Source organism: Malania oleifera, chromosome 10 (genome assembly GCF_029873635.1).
Source record: "Malania oleifera isolate guangnan ecotype guangnan chromosome 10, ASM2987363v1, whole genome shotgun sequence".
NCBI lineage: Eukaryota > Viridiplantae > Streptophyta > Magnoliopsida > Santalales > Ximeniaceae > Malania > Malania oleifera.
In genome coordinates this window covers 83302592-83323880 of record NC_080426.1, presented here as the reverse complement: position 1 = coordinate 83323880, position 21289 = coordinate 83302592, and the positions used below count along the sequence as shown (strand labels likewise).

General features: G+C 34.6%; 1 long non-coding RNA gene across 1 annotated transcript; it reads left to right on the top strand.

Moving 5' to 3' along the window:
* Positions 1 to 701: 701 nt before the first annotated feature.
* Positions 702 to 1470, top strand: LOC131166941 (uncharacterized). The gene is made up of 2 exons (XR_009139915.1): positions 702 to 810; positions 1129 to 1470. It is a non-coding gene; the product is annotated as an uncharacterized LOC131166941 (long non-coding RNA).
* The last annotated feature ends 19819 nt before the right edge of the window (positions 1471 to 21289 follow it).

Below are 21289 nucleotides of genomic sequence, written 5' to 3'. Positions count from 1 at the left end.
TTATTATTATAGAGTAGATATTTAGGATCAATTTTGGAATCTTATTCCTGGACCCATATAATAATATTGAGAAATGCCTTTATTCAAAATCTAACAGACAGTACGTATATGAAGTACTAAAATTAATTAATTGACTAACGATACTGTGAATAAGGCCGGAGCTGTGCATATACCATACGTGGTGCCCATATGCGGTAGCTATAGGCAAAAGCAAAACCTCCCCATTCCTTATATTTATACGTTTTGGGCTGAATTACCATGCATGCGCATTGCACGCTGCCTAGCAATAGGCTGCAAAGTAAAACCTCAACCCCTTCATTTACTCTTTCAGCCGATGCCTCTTGTTGCCGTGCTTCACAAGCAGATACAGCCATTGTCTGGTCACAACACCCCATAAAACCAATTCACTTTAATTTCTTCTTTTCCTTTTCCTTTACGATTGCAATGAATTTCCTGTTTTAATTAACTTAGACCTTTTGGTTTTTGATATTTGGGCCCTGGAGCTGTACGAACACGTGGGGGAGGCTTCAATATTAACTCAAGAAAGTTTTACACAGCTAGCTCGGAGAGAGAGAGAGAGAAGGTTTGGAACGGAATGGGTGTTTTTGGCTCATTTTACCTCATCCCTGTCTAAGTTTGAATTCTGCTTGGCTTTTTTGGCAGTGTCACATATCACAATTGGCCAATGGAATTGAGAAAGCAATAAATGAAGTTTGGTGAATACTGAAGAGGCAGTGCCCGAGGGATCGAGATGTTGATGTATCGAGCCATCATCCATCTCCATCTCTAACTTATATCTAAGAACCTAAGGTACATATTTTATCTATATTGTCTACTAAACAAGCCCTCCCATTGTATCTCAATAATACCCCCCTATTCCTTTTGCCTCTCTCTCTCTCCCTCTCTCTCTCTCTCCCTGTAATCGCTTTTAAAGCCGGTGGGTTTTCAATTCCTCGCTAGCTATATATAGACATATTCTTTCTTATAGTCTTTGTTATATATATCTTCTGGGCGCGCGCGTGCCTGTGGTGTATGTATGAATTAAAACTGGCCGGATAGCCAGTGAGCAATGAGATTTGCACTGATGATATTGATGGTATGGTGTGTTTTGATTAATCTTCTGAGTAGCGGTTTTGGGCCTGAAGCAACACCACCAACAACAGCAACGGCAGCAGCAGCCGAAGCAAGTGAGACCACCAACTCCAATGATAACTCAATTCACGATGAACATGTGGCTGTCTGTAGGTACTGCCGCTATATGTCTTCCAAGAAATTCCATTGCTGCAGGTACCTACGCTTGAACACGACTTCTTTCGACAAGCGAGTTGTTCCCACCGGCTCAAACCCCTTGCACAATTGATTAAGTGCGACAAGTTAAGCAAAACATGTATTTAGATTATCACAATGCAAGTGTTTCAGATTTTTCTTATTATTAGAAAAAGATCAATTAATGGAGTTTCACTTGCATGCTATCTAAGGATTTCAGATTTTTAGTATAATATTATATTATATATATATATATATATATGTGTGTGTGTGTGTGTGTGTGTGTGTGTGTGTGGCGCGCGCTGCAAGAATTAAGAGGCCAACCGCCAGCTCATTTTTTTTTTTTTTTATCCCCTATCGCTTCCTTAATTAGTTTCTATTATGCAAATGCTTTTGCGTTAACACTGTAAAATCATCCATGTTTGAGAAATTATTCGGTACACACCCTTTCCTTCTTCTTACACAGACGGCACGCGGAGTCGAGGAGTGAGATAGTTCTCTTTGGTTATCTGTATATGAGAGTGGATGCATGCATAATCGCGCAGCCGCTTAGTATTTTCTTTCCCTGTCTTTTGATGATCAATGTTTCATAATCTACCCAATTAATGTCATATGGGAAAATTAGATAAATAATTCATATTATAACTCTGCAAATGTGAACAAAATTTTTGCCCCTAGCTTTTTTGCAACTTTATGCTTTAATTTGTGGGTTAGGAACGTTTAATTAAGAGTACTATTTGTATATACCCATACGTACTAGCATGCGTATTCATATACTTGTTTGAAAATGCAGCATTTTAGTACTTGCCCGAATGGTCTGGTGTACGTATATAGTTACTAAGCGGACGCATCATCATCATTCAGTTCCCTGTGCTTGTATTCGTTATTCATTTTGATCATGTGAGCTGTGTTGTGAAATATAATAAGAAGATTCAATGGGAGCTAGTGAGAGAGAGAGAGAGAGAGAGAGAGAGAGAGAGAGAGAGAGAGCAGATGACTTCTGGGGGGGCGGAGTTCGGGAAAAGCAGAAGTTGGTTTCGATCCGTTACAAGCATTGAATAGATTTGTTACCTGATTGGGAAAACGACATTGAATTTTCCTCAGAAGTCAGAAGAGACTTAAATGCTCTTTTGGGGGCAGAATAGAGTAGCATAGCATTGTAAGTGTGAGAAGGAAAAAGAATTCAATGGCGTTTGCCGGTGATGCAGCATGCAGTGCTTGCCAGCCTGCATTATGTTCAATCCTACTATACTTTTTCCTTCTCTCTCTATTATTAGGAGTACACTGTGGACGCATTTAATGAGCTCGGAGTCCCGCAGAATTCTACCACGCACTCATTTTGTCATCATTGTGCTGTGATTTGAATCTTGGGTTCTTATAATTGTGTGTATATATATATACACACACATTGTGTTTCTTTAATAAAATAAAATATATTATTATATTCTTACTAAAAATTTTCCATTTCCAAAAATATTTACCAAATTGTGATATTTAGTAGAACGGAAAGTAAATTTAATAAATTTAATTTATCGATTTTTTGGGCATGGAATTGATTTAGGAAAATTCTATTGCATACATCTAAATTTGATTCCAATACTAAATTTGAAACTTATAAATGTTGAGACCTAAAAAGACTTGGTGTCTCAATTGTTGCAACTCTACACTTTTTGTTTGTACTTACTTTAAGGTGACTACTAGGTATGTTGGCCTTACAAGGCTTAACGTCTTATTTTGATGCTAACAAATAAGAGAAACTTAACATATTTGATTGAGTAATGATATTTCGAGACTCACAGGGATTAAACATAAAAATACTAGAAGTCAAGGATCCATTACAAGCTTATACTTCAAAGAAGGATGATCATATGAAGTTTAAAGCATGGATTTTAAGATGATATTTTAAAACTTGAAAAATATGAGAGAGAGCTTGAAAGTATATCAAAGTTTGAAGAAAAACAAAAAGCAAAATGAAAGTAAAGTAAAAGAAAGCTCAAAGTATATTAAAGCTTAAAGACAAGATGGAGTAAAAGCAAGCATGAAGACTTGAGTGCTTAGAATGTCAAAGTCTTAAGAAGTCTTTATGTGAGTACTTCATCCAATTTCAATATGGATACATGAAACTCTTAGGTTAATTGCTTGGACTTAGATTCCTTTTAAAATATTTGAAAAATATTTTTATAAGGTCAAAAGTTATTTCAAAAAGGTTAAAATTGTTTTTAGAATGAAAAGCAACAATCTCGGGATTTTCCAAATTCTATTATTTTTTCTATATCTGTATTAATGAGCATTTTTCTCTATCAAACACTTTTTATTTTTAAAAGTGTTCAACATGAAAGTTATGATATTTTCTCTTAGCTTTCTGTTGATAGTAAGAACGTCCAATTTGGAGTTATATAGAAAAAGTTATGACCAAATACTGAAAGGTAGTCGAAATTGTCAACACCTTAGCAAATTGACTAGTCAGCCAACTGACCAGAATGAACTGGTTTTGTTAGCCAACTGACAGGTCAGCCGACTGACCATTTTGACATGTGTTCAATTAGCCAACTGACCATCTAACAGAGTCAATTTTTGGAAGACAGAGAGGTCTCAGTCGCTTGTCCAGCCAGCTGACCCTGTATAAACACCTACCCAGTTGCCTATCTAGCCAACTGACCCTACAGGAATTTAAATTTTAAACTTCAACGGAAAAATTTTAAAATTAGTTTTTAAAATTTAAACGTTATAAAAACTTGGGGAACACTCCAAACAACTTGAGAGACAAGGAAACTCACTTTATAAATACATGGTTTTGCAAATCAAATTATACTAAACAATTGAAAATCAATTCTCAAAGCTAAAACTCTCATACTCTCAATGCTCTCATCTTTGCACATCTAAATTGTTAAGATTTTCTAGAAGCAACTAATCAATCTTTCTTTGTGTTTCTAAATTGTTGATTCTCATCTAGAAGGAAAACTTGGTGAAATCTCTCTCGAGCTTCAATTGTATTTCATATTAATATTTTGATTGAAGTATATAGTATTTGAAATTATACTAATCCACCCTATCTGAGGGTAATTCCTTGTACACAAATTATTGATCTTGTTCTTGTAGATATGACGATTAAAGGATTATTTGGATCGTTGCCCAAGCGTGGGGTATTACTTGGAGAGGCATTGCTCTAGCCTAGTGAAGGAGTGTTTGAGCGTGGGGTATCACTTGAAAGGTTTTGTTCCGCTCGGAAAAGAACTGGTTTTAGTGAATCCTTTGGTGCTTTGCCAAAGGCGAGGACGTAGACTAGGGATAAGCCAAACCTCATAAAAACTTGGTGTCACTCTCTTTCCCTTACTCTCTTTACTTTCAACATATATGAACTGCATGGATGTTTTAAATTTTTAATCATATATACTACGTGGATTAGATATTAAATAAATTTAAGCTTAATTTGTTTTTGGAATTGCGGATATCGAAAGGGAGTACGTTGTTAGATCCATACTTTTGTGAAAATCATAAGGGAGTATGTTGATTAGTGAAACACCCAAAGACTCTTTAAATTGAAAGTTTATTTAACGACTAAGCTTTTGAAAAGAGTATTGGATTTTATATTGTACTTCATTTTGAGAAAGTAAATTCATTATCACAGAACTTGAATCAAACTTTCATATATACAGAGCTGCAAACAAACAAAAGCTGAATCTTATATCTTAGTTTGAATATTGTGGTTGATTGGAAAATTGATTGGTTTTGTTGATTAATTGGTTAAGTACTTTGTTGGTATATGGTTGTGAATTGAATATTGTTTTAAGTATTTATTGTGTATTTAATAAATCAACAAGAAATCAAGAATTTATCAAAAGAATTAAATTAGGTTAAAGATTTCATTAAAAAGAATTACAAGAGGTTAAGGATTCTTGAAAAAAATTAAAAGAAATTTTTAAATCCAATTCACCCCCCCCCCCTTCTTAGGACTACACCTTGGTTTTCAGTTGATATCAGAGACAGGTTATAGCAAAACTTAATTAGTAGTTATACAAAGATCTTAATGACACACTTAGGCGTAGCTCCCTTTGGAGAAGAACAATCCTCAACTAGGCCACCCATCTTTTGTGGTTTAAATTATACATTTTGGAAACAAAAGATGAGAATATATCTTGAAACTATGAATTGGAAAGCTTGGGAGGTTGTCACGGATGGTGACCTAATTCCCCTCAAACTAGTAAATGGAAAACAAGTCCTCAAGGAGAAAAAGGACATGACTGAAATAGATCACAAAATGCTGCAAGTGAATTCTAGTGCTATGAATGGTTTATATTGTGCTATAGACATGAATGAATTCAATAGGGTTATGTCTTGCAAATAAGCTAGAGATTTGGGATAAATTAGAAGTTGCTTATAAAGGAACCATTGATGTAAGAGATAGTAGAATAGACATGCTCACAAGCGAGTATGAAGCTTTCAAGATGAACCTAGATGAATAAATTACAAACATGTACACAAGGTTCACCCACATAATTAACTCACTCAATGTCTTAGGAAAAACATATACCACTTATGAAATGATTAGAAAAATACTTAAAGGGTTGCCACCTATATGGGAACCAAAAGCCACTACAATAACCGAAGGAAGAAATTTAAAAAATTCCTCCTTAGATGAAGTTATAGGTTCTTTCCTCACATATGAAATGTCAATGAATGAAAGGAATGGAAAAGCTAAGGCCCAAGAATCTATAGTCTTTAAAACTTTAAACAAAAACTCTAGTGATGAGGATAAAGATGAAATGGATGAAGATGAATTAGCCTATATATCTAAGAAACTTGCAAGAATTCTTAGAAAAAAAAAATAAAATCAAAAGAAGAATCCAAAACTCGGAATCAGATAAAGAAGAAACCAATACAAAGAAATCAAAGAATAAAATTCCCACATGTTATAATTGCAACAAGGTTGGACATATAAAACCGGAATGTCCACTACTTAAGAAAGACTCCAAAAAAAAAAAAAAAGGCAATGAAAGCCACTACTTGGGATAGTTTGAGTACAAGTAGTTCAGAATGTGAATCAAGCGACCAAGAAGTTGTTTATACTTGCTTTATGGCTTGGGACGATGAGGAAAGTTCCTCATCCAAATCCTTAAATAATTCTTGTAGTGATACATCAAATGAATCCAATGATGAGTGTATGCAAAATAAAAATAATTTATTCAAAGTGCATAAGATGTTAGTCAAAGTAACTAACTGATACACATCATTGAAAAATAAAAATGAAGGAGTGATGAAAGAGTTAGAATCTCTCAAACTTGTTGAAAAAGAAAAAGATTCAAAAATCAATAAAATAGAAAATAAGAATGAAGCTATGATAAAAGAGTTAGAAGCTAAAAATTTTTCTGAAAAAGAAAAAGAATTGAAAATCAAGAAATTAGAAAGCATGAATGAAAAATTGATGAAGGAAGTAGAAGACTTGAGATCTCAATCCTTTATGGAAAATGAGAAAGACTTATATATTTCTGAATAAGAGGATAAAATTACTAAGATGTCTAAAAACCAAAAAAAGGGTAAAAATATAGAGAATTCTGAAATTTATGATCTTAAAAAGGAAATTAAGAATCAAGTCAAAATCATTTACAATTTCACTAAAGGAAAAGAAAATTTTGACAAAATGATCGGCTTACAAAGAATGTATTTAAATAAAGAAAGCATAGGATTCATTGGAATTAAAAATAAAAGGAAAAAAAATCTTTACATGGGATATTTTACAAAAGAATCTAAAGATTATGCTAGTACCTCCTCAAATGCCTACACACATTCCACATTTTTTCTATGTAAGAAAAAATGGGCATATTAAATTTGAATGTCCATTAAAGAGGAAAGGTGTGAAAACAAAACAAGTTTGGAGAATTAAATAAACATCCTTTATTAAACCATCGGGACCCAAGAAAGTATGGGTACCTAGATAAAAAGCCTTGTATGGAAATTTTCAAAGAAGAGTTTAAGAGTTTATCCTATTAAAACAAATAAAAAAAAAATGAAAATTGTTGGCTTCAATTAATAAATGATTCATACAAGCCTTAAATTTGAAAGCATTAAGATACATAAAGTCTGGATGTTTATATGAAATTAAAAAAAAAATATATCTGAAGCAAATAGAACTTATTGCTTAAGTAGTTTGATAAAGAAGAAAAATTGGCAGAAAAATTGTGAAGGTCAGCCAACTGACCATAAGATCAGCCGACTGACTGAACAACATCTTTAAGGAGAAAGGATAGGTTAGCCGACTAGACATAAGCTCAACCGACTGACTAAAGGTAAAACTGTTAAACAAATTTGAAATAAAATACTTGAGCAACATAAGAACAATCCAAACAAAAGTATAATACAATGCATATGATATGATATACTCCATGCTTATATGAATGCGATATGCTACATGTGTATATCTTGAAATTGGTGTCTTGAAATCTCTAAAGACAATGAAAATGATTGATGATTTAATGGCTCACTATGTATTGAAAATCTAAGCACGAAATTATTAAGCATGATTTTTGAAGCATGAATTGTGATATTGATATATGAATATGAAATAAATGCTTATGATGGATCAACATGGATAAATGAAAATTTTGCATCTAAATAATTTAGTATTCATAAGTTGTGCATAATGTGACATTAACATCGATATCTATAAAGTGTATTAGTATCCATGAATATATAAATTGGTATTTGAGCATGACAAGTATAATTATATTCATGATTATGTTGTGACATTGATATAATATTGATATTTGATATTTGATATCCATGAGCATATACATGATATGAATCAAATGTTTGAAACATGGACGATAAATTTAGAAAGCATAATTGGTATCGAGTTTGAATGTATTAAATTCAGGGGAAGTAATATGACTCATTACTTGATTTTTCCCTAGTTTTTTAAATGGGTATCATGAATTATTTTTTTAATTGGTATCATAAATTTTCAATTGGTATTATTCTCTAATGTTTCAATTGGTATTAAAAATTCAAAAGTTCAATTGGTATTAGAATTAATGAGAATCTCAATTAGTATCATATGCTTGATATGCATGTTTGATATGCATATGCTCAAAATATAATTTATTTTTTGATATCCTACTCTTTTTGATTGATACCAAAATGCAAAGAAGTTTTGAGCAAAAATTGAAAAATTGAGGTTGGTATTGAAAAATTTTTTATTGAAAAATTTTGAAATTTTGCAGCAAAAGGGGGAGAAGTATTTGACATTGAAAGATCTTGAACTTAAATGATGTAATGAGCATGATATTGTATGATATTGAAATTGATATTGATATTGATATTGAAATTACAAATATTGTTAAGATGGTGCTCATTGTAAGGGGGAGTCTTTTTAAGGCTTACTCAAATTTTTGCTTCTTGTTTGTCATCATCAAAAAGGGGGAGATTGTTGTCCTTACAATGCTTAACATCTCGTTTTGATGCTAACAAACAAGAGAAACTTAACATATTTGGTTGAGTAATGATATTTCAAGACTCACAAGGATCAAACATATAAATACTAGAAGTCAAGGATCCATTGCAAGCTTATACTTCAAAGAAGGATGATCATATGAAGCTAATAACATGGATCTCAAAATGATATTTTAAAGCTTGAAGAATATGAGAGAGAGCTTGAAAATATATCAAAGTTTGAAGAAAAACAAGAAGCAAAAAAGAAATCAAAGCAAAATAAAGCTCAAAGTGTATTAAAACTTGAAGACAAGATGAAGCAAAAGCAAGCATGAAGACTTGAGTGCTTAGAATCTCAAAGTTTTAAGAAGTCTTTATGCAAGTACTTCATTCGATTTCAATATGGATACATGAAACTCTTAGGTTAATTGATTGGACCTAGATACCTTTTAAAATACTTGGAAAATATTTTTATAAGGTCAGAAGTTATTTCAAAAAGGTTAAAATTGTTTTTGGAATGAAAAGCAACAATCTCGGGATTTTCCAAATTCTGTTATTTTTTCTATATCTATATAAAAACTCCTTATTTTAAACCATGTTCAACATGAAAGTTATGCGATTTTCTCTTAGCTTTCTGTTGATACTGAGAAAGTCCAATTTGGAGTTATATATAAAAAGTTATGACTAAAATACTAAAGAGTAGTCAAAGCTGTCAGCACCTCAGCAAACTAACTGGTCAGCCAAGTGACCAAAATGAACTGGTTTTGTCAACCAACTGACAGGTCAGCCGACTTACCATTTTGACCTATGTTTAGTCAGCTGACTGACAATCTAATAAAATCAATTTTGGCAGACAAAAAGGTCTCAGTCGCCTATCCAGCCGGCTTACCTTGTATAAACACTTACCCAGTCGCTTGTCTAGCCAACTGACTTTACGGGAATTTAAATTTTGAACTTCAATGGGAATATTCTAAAAATTAATTTTTTAAATCTAAAGGTTACAAAAACTTTGGGGACACTCCAAACAACTTGGGAGACAAGGAAACTCACTCTATAAATACATGGTTTTGCAAATCAAATTATACCAAGCAATTGAAAATCAATTCTCAAAGCTAAAACTCTCATACTCTCAAAGCTCTTATGCTCTCATCTTTGCACATCTGAATTGCTAAGATTTTCTGGAAGCAACTAATCAATTCTTATTTATGTTTCTGAATTGTTCATTCTCATTTAGAAGGAAAACTTGGTGAAATCTCTCTTGAGCTTCAATTGTGTTTCATATTGATATTTTGATTGAAGTATATAGTATTTGAAATTGTGCTAATCCACCCTATCTGAAGGTAATTCTTTGTACACAAATTATTGATCTTGTTCTTGTCGATTTGACGATTCAAGGATTATTTGGATCGTTGCCCAAGCGTGGGGTATCGCTTGGAGAGGCATTGCTCTAGCCTAGTGAAGGAGTGTTTGAGCGTGGGGTATCGCTTGTAAGGTTTTGTTTCGCTCGAAAAGGAACTGGTTTTAGTGAATCCTTTGGTGGTTGGCCAAAGGTGAGGACATAGGCTGGGAATCAGCTGGACCTCATAAAAACCCGGTGTCACTCTCTTTCCCTTACTCTCTTTACTTTCAACATATACGAACTACGTGTATGTTTTAAATTCTTTAATCATATATACTACATGGATTTGATATTAAATAAATTGAAGCTTAATTTTCTTTTGGGATTATGGAAACCGAAAGAGAGTATGTTGGTTGATCCATACTTTGCGAAAACCATAAGGGAGTACATTGATTGGTGAAACACCCAAAGACTCTTTAAACTGAAAATTTATTTAACGTCTAAGCTTTTGGAAAGAGTATTGGATTTAATATTACACTTCATTTTGAGAAAGTAAATTAATTATTATAGGGCTTGCAGTAACCACAGGGCTTAAATCAAATTTTCATATATACAGGACTGCAAACAAACAAAAGTTGAATCTTATATCTTAGTTTGAATATTGTGGTTGATTGGAAAATTGATTTGTTTGGTTGATTGATTGGTTAAGTACTTTGTTGGTATATGGTTGTGGATTGAATATTGTTTTAAGTATTTATTGTGTACTTAATAAATCAACAAGAAATCAAGAATTCATTGAAAGAATTAAATTAGGTTAAAGAATTCATTAAAAAGAATTACAAGAGGTTAAGGATTCTTCAAAAGAATTAAGAAAAATTTTTAAATCCAATTCACCCCCCTCTTAGGACTACACCTTGGTTTTCAGGGTAAACAAAAGTCACACAAGTCTTGCAAAAGGAAACAAAGGAGTTGATTAGGCTAGGAATGGGGAAAAGCACTTTGATGCTTAACTAAACAAGGTATATTGGGTGGTAGAGTCGAGAAATATAGATAGCATACTCATTTACTCTTTTTTGGTTTCCTATCCCACCTTATAGTTAGTTCACCCATGACATACTGCTGCAAAATAAAAAATTCTCCCCACAATTACTAGGGATCTTTCTTAGAGGAGGTTATCAATTTGATCTTGGTAGGAGAGGATCATATCTTCTGATGATCCTTTGGGCTTGTTGCAAAAATTATGACCCAACTGATTTGATCAATAATTGACTCAGTAAATCATTCAAATGATCTATTTCCCCAGTTTGGAGGCTAGAGAATAAGGGCTTCAAGTTGAGATCTCTGACTTGTAACAACAAATTGTGGTCTCGAGTTCAGCCACTTGACCGTTACTCCACTTTATAGTTACTCGGCCTATATGTCAAAGTGATGACCATTAGGCCATTAACTTTCGAGGGAAAAATTAAGGGCCATCACCAACGCTTCACATAAGCTTCGTTCGTCTCACTCGAGATGCATGCATGTTTTTATTCTTCTTTGTTGATTTGGATCCTAAGGCAATCCCCTTTTGCCATGTATCTTAGGGCACCAATGCCTTTTCCTTTTCTCTCTATATAAATTATTTTCCACTTATGTCCCTCTAGCCTTTCTTACTTGGTTTATCATTCCCATAGTTACTCTCCATTGATCCTCTCTTTCTCTCCAAGCCTCCTCTCAATGAATTTAGGCCACTATTTTTCACTCTTTGACCTCCCTTCTCCAAGGTACAAATCCTAGCCCACCTTCTACTTTGTTGAAGATCTTTCTTTAGCTCTTATCATCTTTCAATATCTCAATTATTTAGTTAAAGTCCTTAGTGAACCGCTTGCATTTGTTCTCCCCCTTTCTCCATCTCTTCCCCCCTATAACTAAGCCAAAGGAGGTCTTGCTTTTGTCCTATAAACAATGTCAAAGTACCCTTGTGTACTTTCATGGATACACCCCAATACTTGAGTTCATTGTTAGTAAGGTATTATCTAAGCTCGAGTTATGTAACTTCATTGGTCAGCCTTGTATTTTAAGGGCTTAGTACATCCCTCAAATGACCTTGGAATTCTATATTCCCTTAGACCTCCTTTTGTATCTCCCTAAACCCGGGGAGAAAGCTTGCCACCTTTAAATAAGGGAAGTAGATGTTGATACAAACGCATTTAAGACTAGACCAAGGCTTCAATAGAGGAGCCACCCTTCAAGCCTGTTAGCTTCCCTAGTTTATATAATTGTTAACTAAGGCTAGGCTCATCTAGAATAGTCTTTGCCCTATCGTGCTCTATTGGGCAGAAGGTAACGACCTTGTTCCCCATTTTATCTATTTTACAATTTTTGTTCGGTTGTAATATGGATGGGATAAATACAAAGTACAGCAGAATAAATACAACAAGTAAATGAAACACAACTAGAAAATGATAAAAAAAAAAAAAAAAGAACAACAACAAGATTTATGTGGTTCGGCAAAGTCTACATCCACGGAAGTAATGGCACAAGAATTCACTAAGGAAATCTCAAAGTACACAATACACTTCTCAAAATGATCACTCTCTATCAATACATGCCCAGAATGGCATATATAATAGTCTCTCAGAGGTTTCCCTCTAATTACCCAACCACCCCAACGTTCAAATTCAAAATTAAAAAAAATGTTTGCAGCCCAAGCGCACTCGTCGACGATTATAATGGATTCTTCGATGATCCAACAAAAGCCACTCGTCAACGAGAACAGAGCATTCATCAATGAGCCCATTTTCTACTCCCAAGATCTACTCGTCAACGAGCAAAGGGCACTTGCCGATGAGTCCCTACTGTGTTGGCCCTTTATGTTTTTCTTCCTTCTTTGTTTATGAAATCCAAAGTATAAAAGCCACACCACAAACAACAATCTCCACCTTGGCGATTATTCGGCCCTTAAGAGAATCCCGAAAAACATGTCTAACTGCTCCACCTTGAACTTGAAACGCTATTAGGTTTGTTTCCCTTCTATCAATTGGAGACATGGAGTAAGTCCAAGAAATGCTTGAACTTCTCAAAAGTAACTAATTTCGTCAAAATATCTGCTACATTTTCAGACGTGTGAACTTTCTCCAACACAAGATCACCCGAAGTAATCAATTCCCAAACCCTGTGGAACCCCACATTAATGTGCTTGGTTCTAGTGTGGTATATCTGATTCTTTGTCAAGTAAATGACACTCTAACTATCACACTACAACACCACTTCATCTTGCTGTAATCCCAGCTCTCTAACTAAACCAGTAAGCCATAAAGCTTCCTTTGCAGCTTCGACAACTGTCATATATTCCGCCTTAGTCATGGATAATGCTACCAGAGACTGTACCATGGATCTCCAACATACCGGTCCTCCTACAAGGGTAAACACATATCCTGTTGTAGACCTTCTGTCATCCATATCTCTAGCATAATCAGCATCTACAAACCCCATAACCGAAGGACAACCCTGTTGCATGCCAAACATGAGGTCATATCCTGATGTACCCTGTAAGTATCTGAGTATCCACTTGATAGCTTCCCAATGCTGCCTTCCTAGATTAGAGAGAAACTTACTTACCACGCTCACCGCATAAGCCAAATCTGGCCTCCTACACACCATGACATACATTAAACTCCCCACAGCACTAGCATAGGGGACCTTTGACATGTCCTGAATTTCCTCAATATGTACTTGGGCAACCTACAGTAGAAAACTTAAAATGATTCGCTAAAGGTGTACACACTGGTCTTGCATCAGCCATGCTAAACCTCTCCAACACCTTCTGTACATAACAGCCCTGAGATAGCCATAATATCCCTGCAGTTCTCGCGGCAAATCTCCATCCCAAGTATTTTCTTAGCTGAGCCAAGATCCTTCATGTCAAATTCCTTATACAATAGGTCTTTTAACTAATTCACCTCAGTTAAATCTTTTGTAGCTATCAACATATCATCGACGTACAATAACAAGAAAATAATAGAACCATCCTCAAGCTTGTTCACATGTACGCAGCAGTCATACTCACACCTTTTGTAGCCAATCTTGATCATGTAAGAATCAAACCATTTATACCATTACCTTGGAGACTGTTTCAGCCCATAAAGAGATTTCTTCAACCTACAAACTAAATTTTCTTTTCTCGGTTCAATGAATCCCTCCGGCTGTACCATGTAGATTTGTTCCTCCAAGTCACTATGAAGAAATGTCGTCTTCACATCCATTTGTTCCAAATGAAGATCATAATGGGCTACCAACCCCAACACAATTCTGACAGAAGTATGTCGGACCACTGGAGAAAAAATCTCATCATAATCTACTCCCTTCTACTGTGAGTATCCTTTTGCCACCAACCGTGCCTTAAATTTCTCTCCTTCCTTTTCTGAAATTGGCTCCTTCTTCCTATATACCCATTTGCAACCTATCAGTCTCTTCCCATATGGAAGCTCCACCAAATCCCAAGTTTGGTTCTTATGTAGTGATTTCATCTCCTCAATCATCGCACCCATCCACCTTTCTTTCTCCTAGCTGTGCACTGCCTCTTGAAATGTAGTTGGATTGTTGCAACTAGTAAGGAAAGCATAAGATACTAACTCTTCAAATTCATACTTTGGTGAAGGTCTGATAGGGCGTCTAGATCTCTTTATAGGAATATCGTCGACTTTCTAGTTTCCCGAGCTAAAGCTCCCTACAACCATAGGACCATGATCTTTGTTGTTGCCCCGAGCTTCCAACTCCACCTGCACAACATGTTTATCATTGCCCTAGCTTTCTGGCTCTTATTTCTGTTCATCACGCTCTTGAGCACGCTTCACCATAGCCTTCTCATCAAATACTACATCCCTGCTAATCACCACCTTGTTTGCCACTAGGTCCCATAGTTTATATCCCTTTACACCCTCTAGATATCCCAAAAAGATACAACGATGAGACATTGGGTCAAGATTAGACCTCTTTTCACTAGATACGTGAACATAAGCTGGACACCCAAATACCTTCAATCCGGAGTAGTCTATTTCATTTCCCGACTAAACCTTTTCTGCCACTCGACCCTCTAGTGACACCCTTGGTGATCGGTTTATCAGAAAACAAACCATACTCACTGCCTAGACCCAAAAGTTCTTTGATAGCCTTACATTTAATTCGAGGCACTGAGCCCTTTCAGAAAGAGTCTAGTTCATCTGTTCTGCCACACCATTTTACTAAGGTGTCTAGCAAACTATAAAGTGCCTCTTGATGCCCTGCTCCGCACAAAACTCCATAAAATGAAAATCAACATACTCGGTCCCATTATTCGACCTTAAGTATTTGATTCTCCTCCCTATCAGGTTTTCCACTTTAGCCTTCCAAATCTTAAACCTGGCAAACATATCTGATTTGTGATGCATGAAGTAAACCAAAACCTTCCATCAGTAATCATTAATGAAACTCACATAATACATATGCCCACCCTTTGATGTAACTCTAACCGGGCCCCAAACATCTAAATGCACATAATGAAGAATACCTTTTTTCATATGTATAGTTGATCTGAACTCTGCCCTATTTTTTTTTTCCAAGAACACAAATCCTGCAAAATTCCAGCTGACATGATTTCAAGCTCTTTAAGAGTTTCCTCTTGTGTAGTTCCTTCATGCCATATTCCCTCATATGCCCAAGGCACATATGCCACAAGATGGTCTCATCTAATTCAGCATTTATAGCTGCAGATCCAGAATTCACTAACCTATAAGTGCTAAACCACTCCTTGTTCGGAGTCATGTGATAAGAACATACCGAGTCAAGTATCCAAAATTCTGTTAGATTATCCAACCCCACTAAAACTTATAGAACATCACCATCACTACACGTTGAACCTCCTTCTTAAACAACATTCATAGATTTTGAAATACCCTCATGTTTCTCAAAATTTCCCTTCTTCCAATACAGATACTCCGATTTCACATGCCCCTTTTTACAGCATTTAAACACTGGATTTGTTTCTTCTTCTTGGATTGATTTTAGGATTTCTGACTTGATCCATATTTGGATTTTCCCTTGCCTCGCTTGTTATTACCCTTTATCACAAATCCTTCTCCTTCATCACATATTTTCAATCTTTGATGAAAATTTAGCAATGCACTTGTTACCTCTTCAAGATCAAGAGTTTCTTTTCCCCACATAAGAGTAGTCACAAGATTTTCATAGATATGAGTCAAGGACAAAGAGTTTAACAACATCAAAGCTTTGTCATCCTCATCAAACTTAGCATCAACTCTCATCAAATCACTAATAATTTGATTGAAGGCATTAATATGTTGATTTAAGTTTGATCATTCAACCATCTTAAGCCAATACAAACGTTGCTTAAGAAAAATATGATCTTTGTGATATGAAAATATATATATATATATATATATATATATATATATATGATATGAGTTCCAAAGATCCAAAACCTAATATAAGATTTTTCAAAAAATATCCCTTAATAATATATATATATATATATAGCTATGAACTTCTAAAGATATTTAATCAAGTGGTTTTGTAGTATAAAAAATATCAAGTTTTTAACTAAATACTCACTTGAATCAAAAACTATCTAACCAATGGCAAAACCTTTCTCAAGTAATGATCTTTTCAAAACAATCTCTATATGTATATGAACACTCAAGATCAATCTCTTTAATAATATTCAATAATAGATGATGAGATTAGAAACTTATCAAAATAACAAATCGATTTACCAAACCTCAATACCAAGGTTGAAATCAAGATGTGTAAATGAAATCCCTTTGTTTTTTGAGTTAATTTGCCCAAGCTTGACGAGTATATGTAGGAGTGCAGGCAAGTCTCTCAATTCTATTCCAAAAGTTGGGGCACTAGGGTTTAGATATAGATTATACAGGTAACCTTGCCCTTAGAATGATTTCTGACCATTGGATCAACTTGATGTAGAAATAACTCGTGTGTTCTCTCATTAAAAGATCAAATTTTTAATTTTCCCGTAAGTTCAGACGACTAAGGGTTAAAGCCCAGATGACTGAAGTTCCTTAGAGCTTCGAAAAATTAACCTGGACACAAGGTCAGACGACTGAAGTTGGGGTTCAGTCTTCTGAAGTGTTGGGTTCAGACGACTGAAGTCTGAGTTCAGTCTTCTGATGTACTTCTACCAAGTTCTATGTTTCACCATTAATTTTTCGGATGACTAAACTTAATCTTCGGTCTTCTGAAGAAATTCTTCAGACAACCGAGCTTAACTTCAGTCTTCTGAAGTCACATCTTCAGACGACTGAATGTTGAGTTCGGTCTTTTGAACTGACCAATTCCTGAATTTTTTCTTTTTAGTTTAAAAAATCTGCTTTGCTCTCTCTCTTGGCTCTTTTATAAAATATTTTTCGGGGTTTTAAAAATATATCTAAGTCCATAAAAATCCCCTAATGATGTTCATGAGATGCATGAGTCCTAAGGTCATTCTAGGGTATATATTGAGCCTCAAATTAAATCATATGAAATATGTGAATACATAAGTTATAAGTACCCATTCTCATGACGATCTTGAACTTGGCACTTGCATCTTCATTCTTCTACTCTTTCAGTTCCATGGATTGTGCCAAGCTGTGTAGCTTTAATCTTTATGGGTTCCATGACTTATTATCCTTCCATGCATGCTAAATATTGTTCCTGTTCACAATCTCAATGCACAGATCAAATACCAAGTAATTTGTCATTATCAAAACAGGATTGGAATCGTAGAGTCAACAATCTCCCCATTTTTTATGATGAAAAATACACGAGAAAAAATATAAAATGGGTTACGCCTAACAAGGCTCCCCCTCAAATAATGCATCAAATACTCAACAAATGAAAATATGCCCTTGATCATACAATTTGCTTGGCTATACATTTTTTCTATAAACTGATATTCTTCTCGCCCTTTTTGCTATAAACTAATATTCTTCTCCCCCTTTTTACATCAACAAAAAGGTGTATTACAAAAACATAAGTGGACATAGGCTTATATTCTTCTCCCCCTTTAACTCTTAAAGTTTTGAACTTATTCAACCAGCATCTTTGAAAGGATTGTACTATGAAACATGTCTCCCTGTGTTACTTTAATTTACTTTTCCTCCTTGCTAGTGCAGACAGTTATGTTGCTGAATTTAAATTTCAATGTGAACATACACAGTGTGATAAATGTCATATAAATGTATATGTAAACACAATCATTAAACTTCAATGATTATGTGAGGATTAACAAGTGGAAGTTAATATGCTTTCATCATTATGGGAGTGTAATACCAAATGTTAACTAATGTGATACCGCAAGGAAACAAATGAGTCGAAATTGAAAGTTTTAATCAATTTTGAATATTAAGTGACGTTGCTCCCCCTAAAGTATGTCATCTAATATAATTTTAGGCAACCTCTTGACTATGCATCAGGCCTAATTCACGCCTAATTTGGATAAACCCATCCTCTGCAAGTGGTTTTGTGAATATGTCTGATCATTGTTCATCTATATAGACAAACTCAAGTGTCACATCCCCTTTTTACACATGATCACGAAGAAAGTGATGTCGTATTTCTATATGCTTAGTTTGTGAATGTAATATGGGATTCTTTGAGATGTTTATTGTACTTGTATTGTCGCATCTTATAGGAATTGTTTCATAGCTTAATCCAAAATTCGTCAGTTGTTGCTTCATGTATAGCGTTTGAGCATATCAACTTCCTGCCGCTATGTATTCTGCCTTAGCTGTGGAAAGAGCTACTGAATTCTGCTTCTTGGAAAACCAAGAGACTAACGAATGTCCTAAGAAATGACATGTAGCACTCGTGCTCTTCCCATCCACTTTGCTACCAGCAAAAATAACATCAAAATAGCTGATAATCTCAAAAAATGTATACTTAGGATACCATAACCCAAGTTCCACAATTCCTATCAAGTATCTAAGTATTCGTTTGACAGCTAACAAGTGTGACTCTTTTGGTGCAACCTAAAATCTTGCGCACAAACATATGCTAAACATTATGTCAGGTCTGCTAGCAGTCAGATATAATAAGCTACCGATCATTACACGATAGAGCTTGACATCTATTGGATTACCTTGTTCATCTTTGTCTAATTTCAAAGTAGCGCTTAAGGTGTTCCTAGTATTTTTTCATCTTCCATATTAAACTTTTTGAGCAGATCTCTAATGTACTTTGATTGATTTATAAAGATTCCATATTTTTCTTGCTTGATCTGAAGTCCTAGGAAGAAATTTTGTTCACCCATCATGCTCCTCTCAAATTCATTTTGCATAGTGTTTACAAACTCGTTACACAAGTCTTTATTTGTAGCTCCAAATATTATATCATCTACGTATACTTGAACTAGAAGCATGTCATCTTTATTAGACTTTATAAAAAGTGTTGTGTCTATCTTTCCTCTGATAAATCCATTGTCTAGTAGAAAACCGCTTAGTCTCTCATACCAAGCTCTAGGAGCTTGCTTTAAACCGTACAGGGCTTTTGTTAGTTTATAAACATGATTTGGATTCTTGTGGTTTTCAAAGCTTGGAGGTTGTTCTACATGTACCTCTTCACTTATGTAGCCATTTAAAAACACACTTTTGACATCCATTTGATATAGCTTGAAATCCTTAAAAGCTGCATAAGCTAAAAGCATTCGAATGGCTTCCATCCTAGCTACAAGTGCAAAGGTTTCTTCAAAATCTATTCCTTCTTCCTGGTTATATCCCTGAGCTACTAGTTTTTCCTTATTAAAACAACTATCCCGTGTTCATCTTTCTTGTTCTTATATATCCATTTAGTTCCAATAATTGTCTTATCCTCAGGTCTAGGAACTAATGTGCATACTTTATTTCTCTCAAACTGATTTAACTCTTCTTGCATGGACATCACCCACGATTCATCCTTAATTGCTTCACTCACATTCCTAGGCTTTTCTTGAGATAGAAAGGAAAAATGACTAATCATATTCCTAAGGGAGGATCGAGTGGCTACTCCACGTAATGGTTCACCTATTATTTGATCAATGGGATGATTCTTTATGTACTTCCATTCTCTAGGTGGTTCATTAACCTCATTTTCAATTTGAGTAGTTTCAGCCGATGGGTCCTTAATTTCATTTTTTTTTTTCTGAATCATTTTTAATGAACAGTTTTTCAAATTCCTTATTGATCTCAATTTCATCTTCATCGGTCCTTTTAATGAAGGGATTTGACTCATCGAACACTATATGAATAGATTCTATAACAATTAATGTTTGTTTATTATATGCTTTGTAGACTTTACTATCTAAGGCATACCCTAGGAAGATACCTTCATCTGATTTCATATCAAACTTTCCTAAATGTTCATTGTCTCTAAACACAAAACATTTACAACCAAAGATATGAAAATATGATATGTTTGGTCTATAGCCATTCCATAATTCGTACGGAGTCTTATTTAGAGATGGTCTAATCAAAACTCTATTTAGAACATAGCAGGTGGTATTTGCTGCCTCAGCCCAGAAGTACTTAAGTAGTTTATGTTCATTAAACATAGTTCTGGTCATTTCTTGTATAGACTTATTCTTCCTTTCAACTACACCATTCTGTTGTGGTGTTCTAGGAGCCGAAAAATTATGAGTTATTCCTAATGAATTGCAGTAGTCTTTCATGCCTTGATTTTTAAATTCTCTACCCCTATCACTTTGAATTTCAGTGATAGTATATCCCTTTTCATTTTGGACTATCTTGCACAGGTTTATGAATTGTTCACACGCTTCATCTTTGTGATCGAAGAATAGTACCCATGTATATCTTGAGTAATCATCATGTTGACCTAACTAGGCTTTTCAATCCTGTTTTGATGATAACAAAATGAAGGTTGCTTTAACATATGATATTAAGTGATATGTTCTAGGTAAAAGTACTCTCAAGGTTGATAGGTTGAAACTCAATGTTAATCTAGTGAAAGCTCCTCAGAATGTTGAAGGCAATGAATGACAAATGAAGAAATTTAAGGGCAAGCAAACCCAGAGTCAAAAGTGAACCTCAAAAGGCTAAAAGAGGCTGAAGAATTTAAGAAGACCATAATTAGAAGAACTGTTGTAAGTACTTCAAAGCCAAATGCTAGTTAGATATGTGAAACTCTCATAAGTCAAAAGAAACTAAGAAACACCTTGTTAAAAGAGCTTAAAATATGTTTTTTTTTTATTTTGAAGCTCATTAGGCAAAGAGACTTAGAGACTTTAGTTTAAGT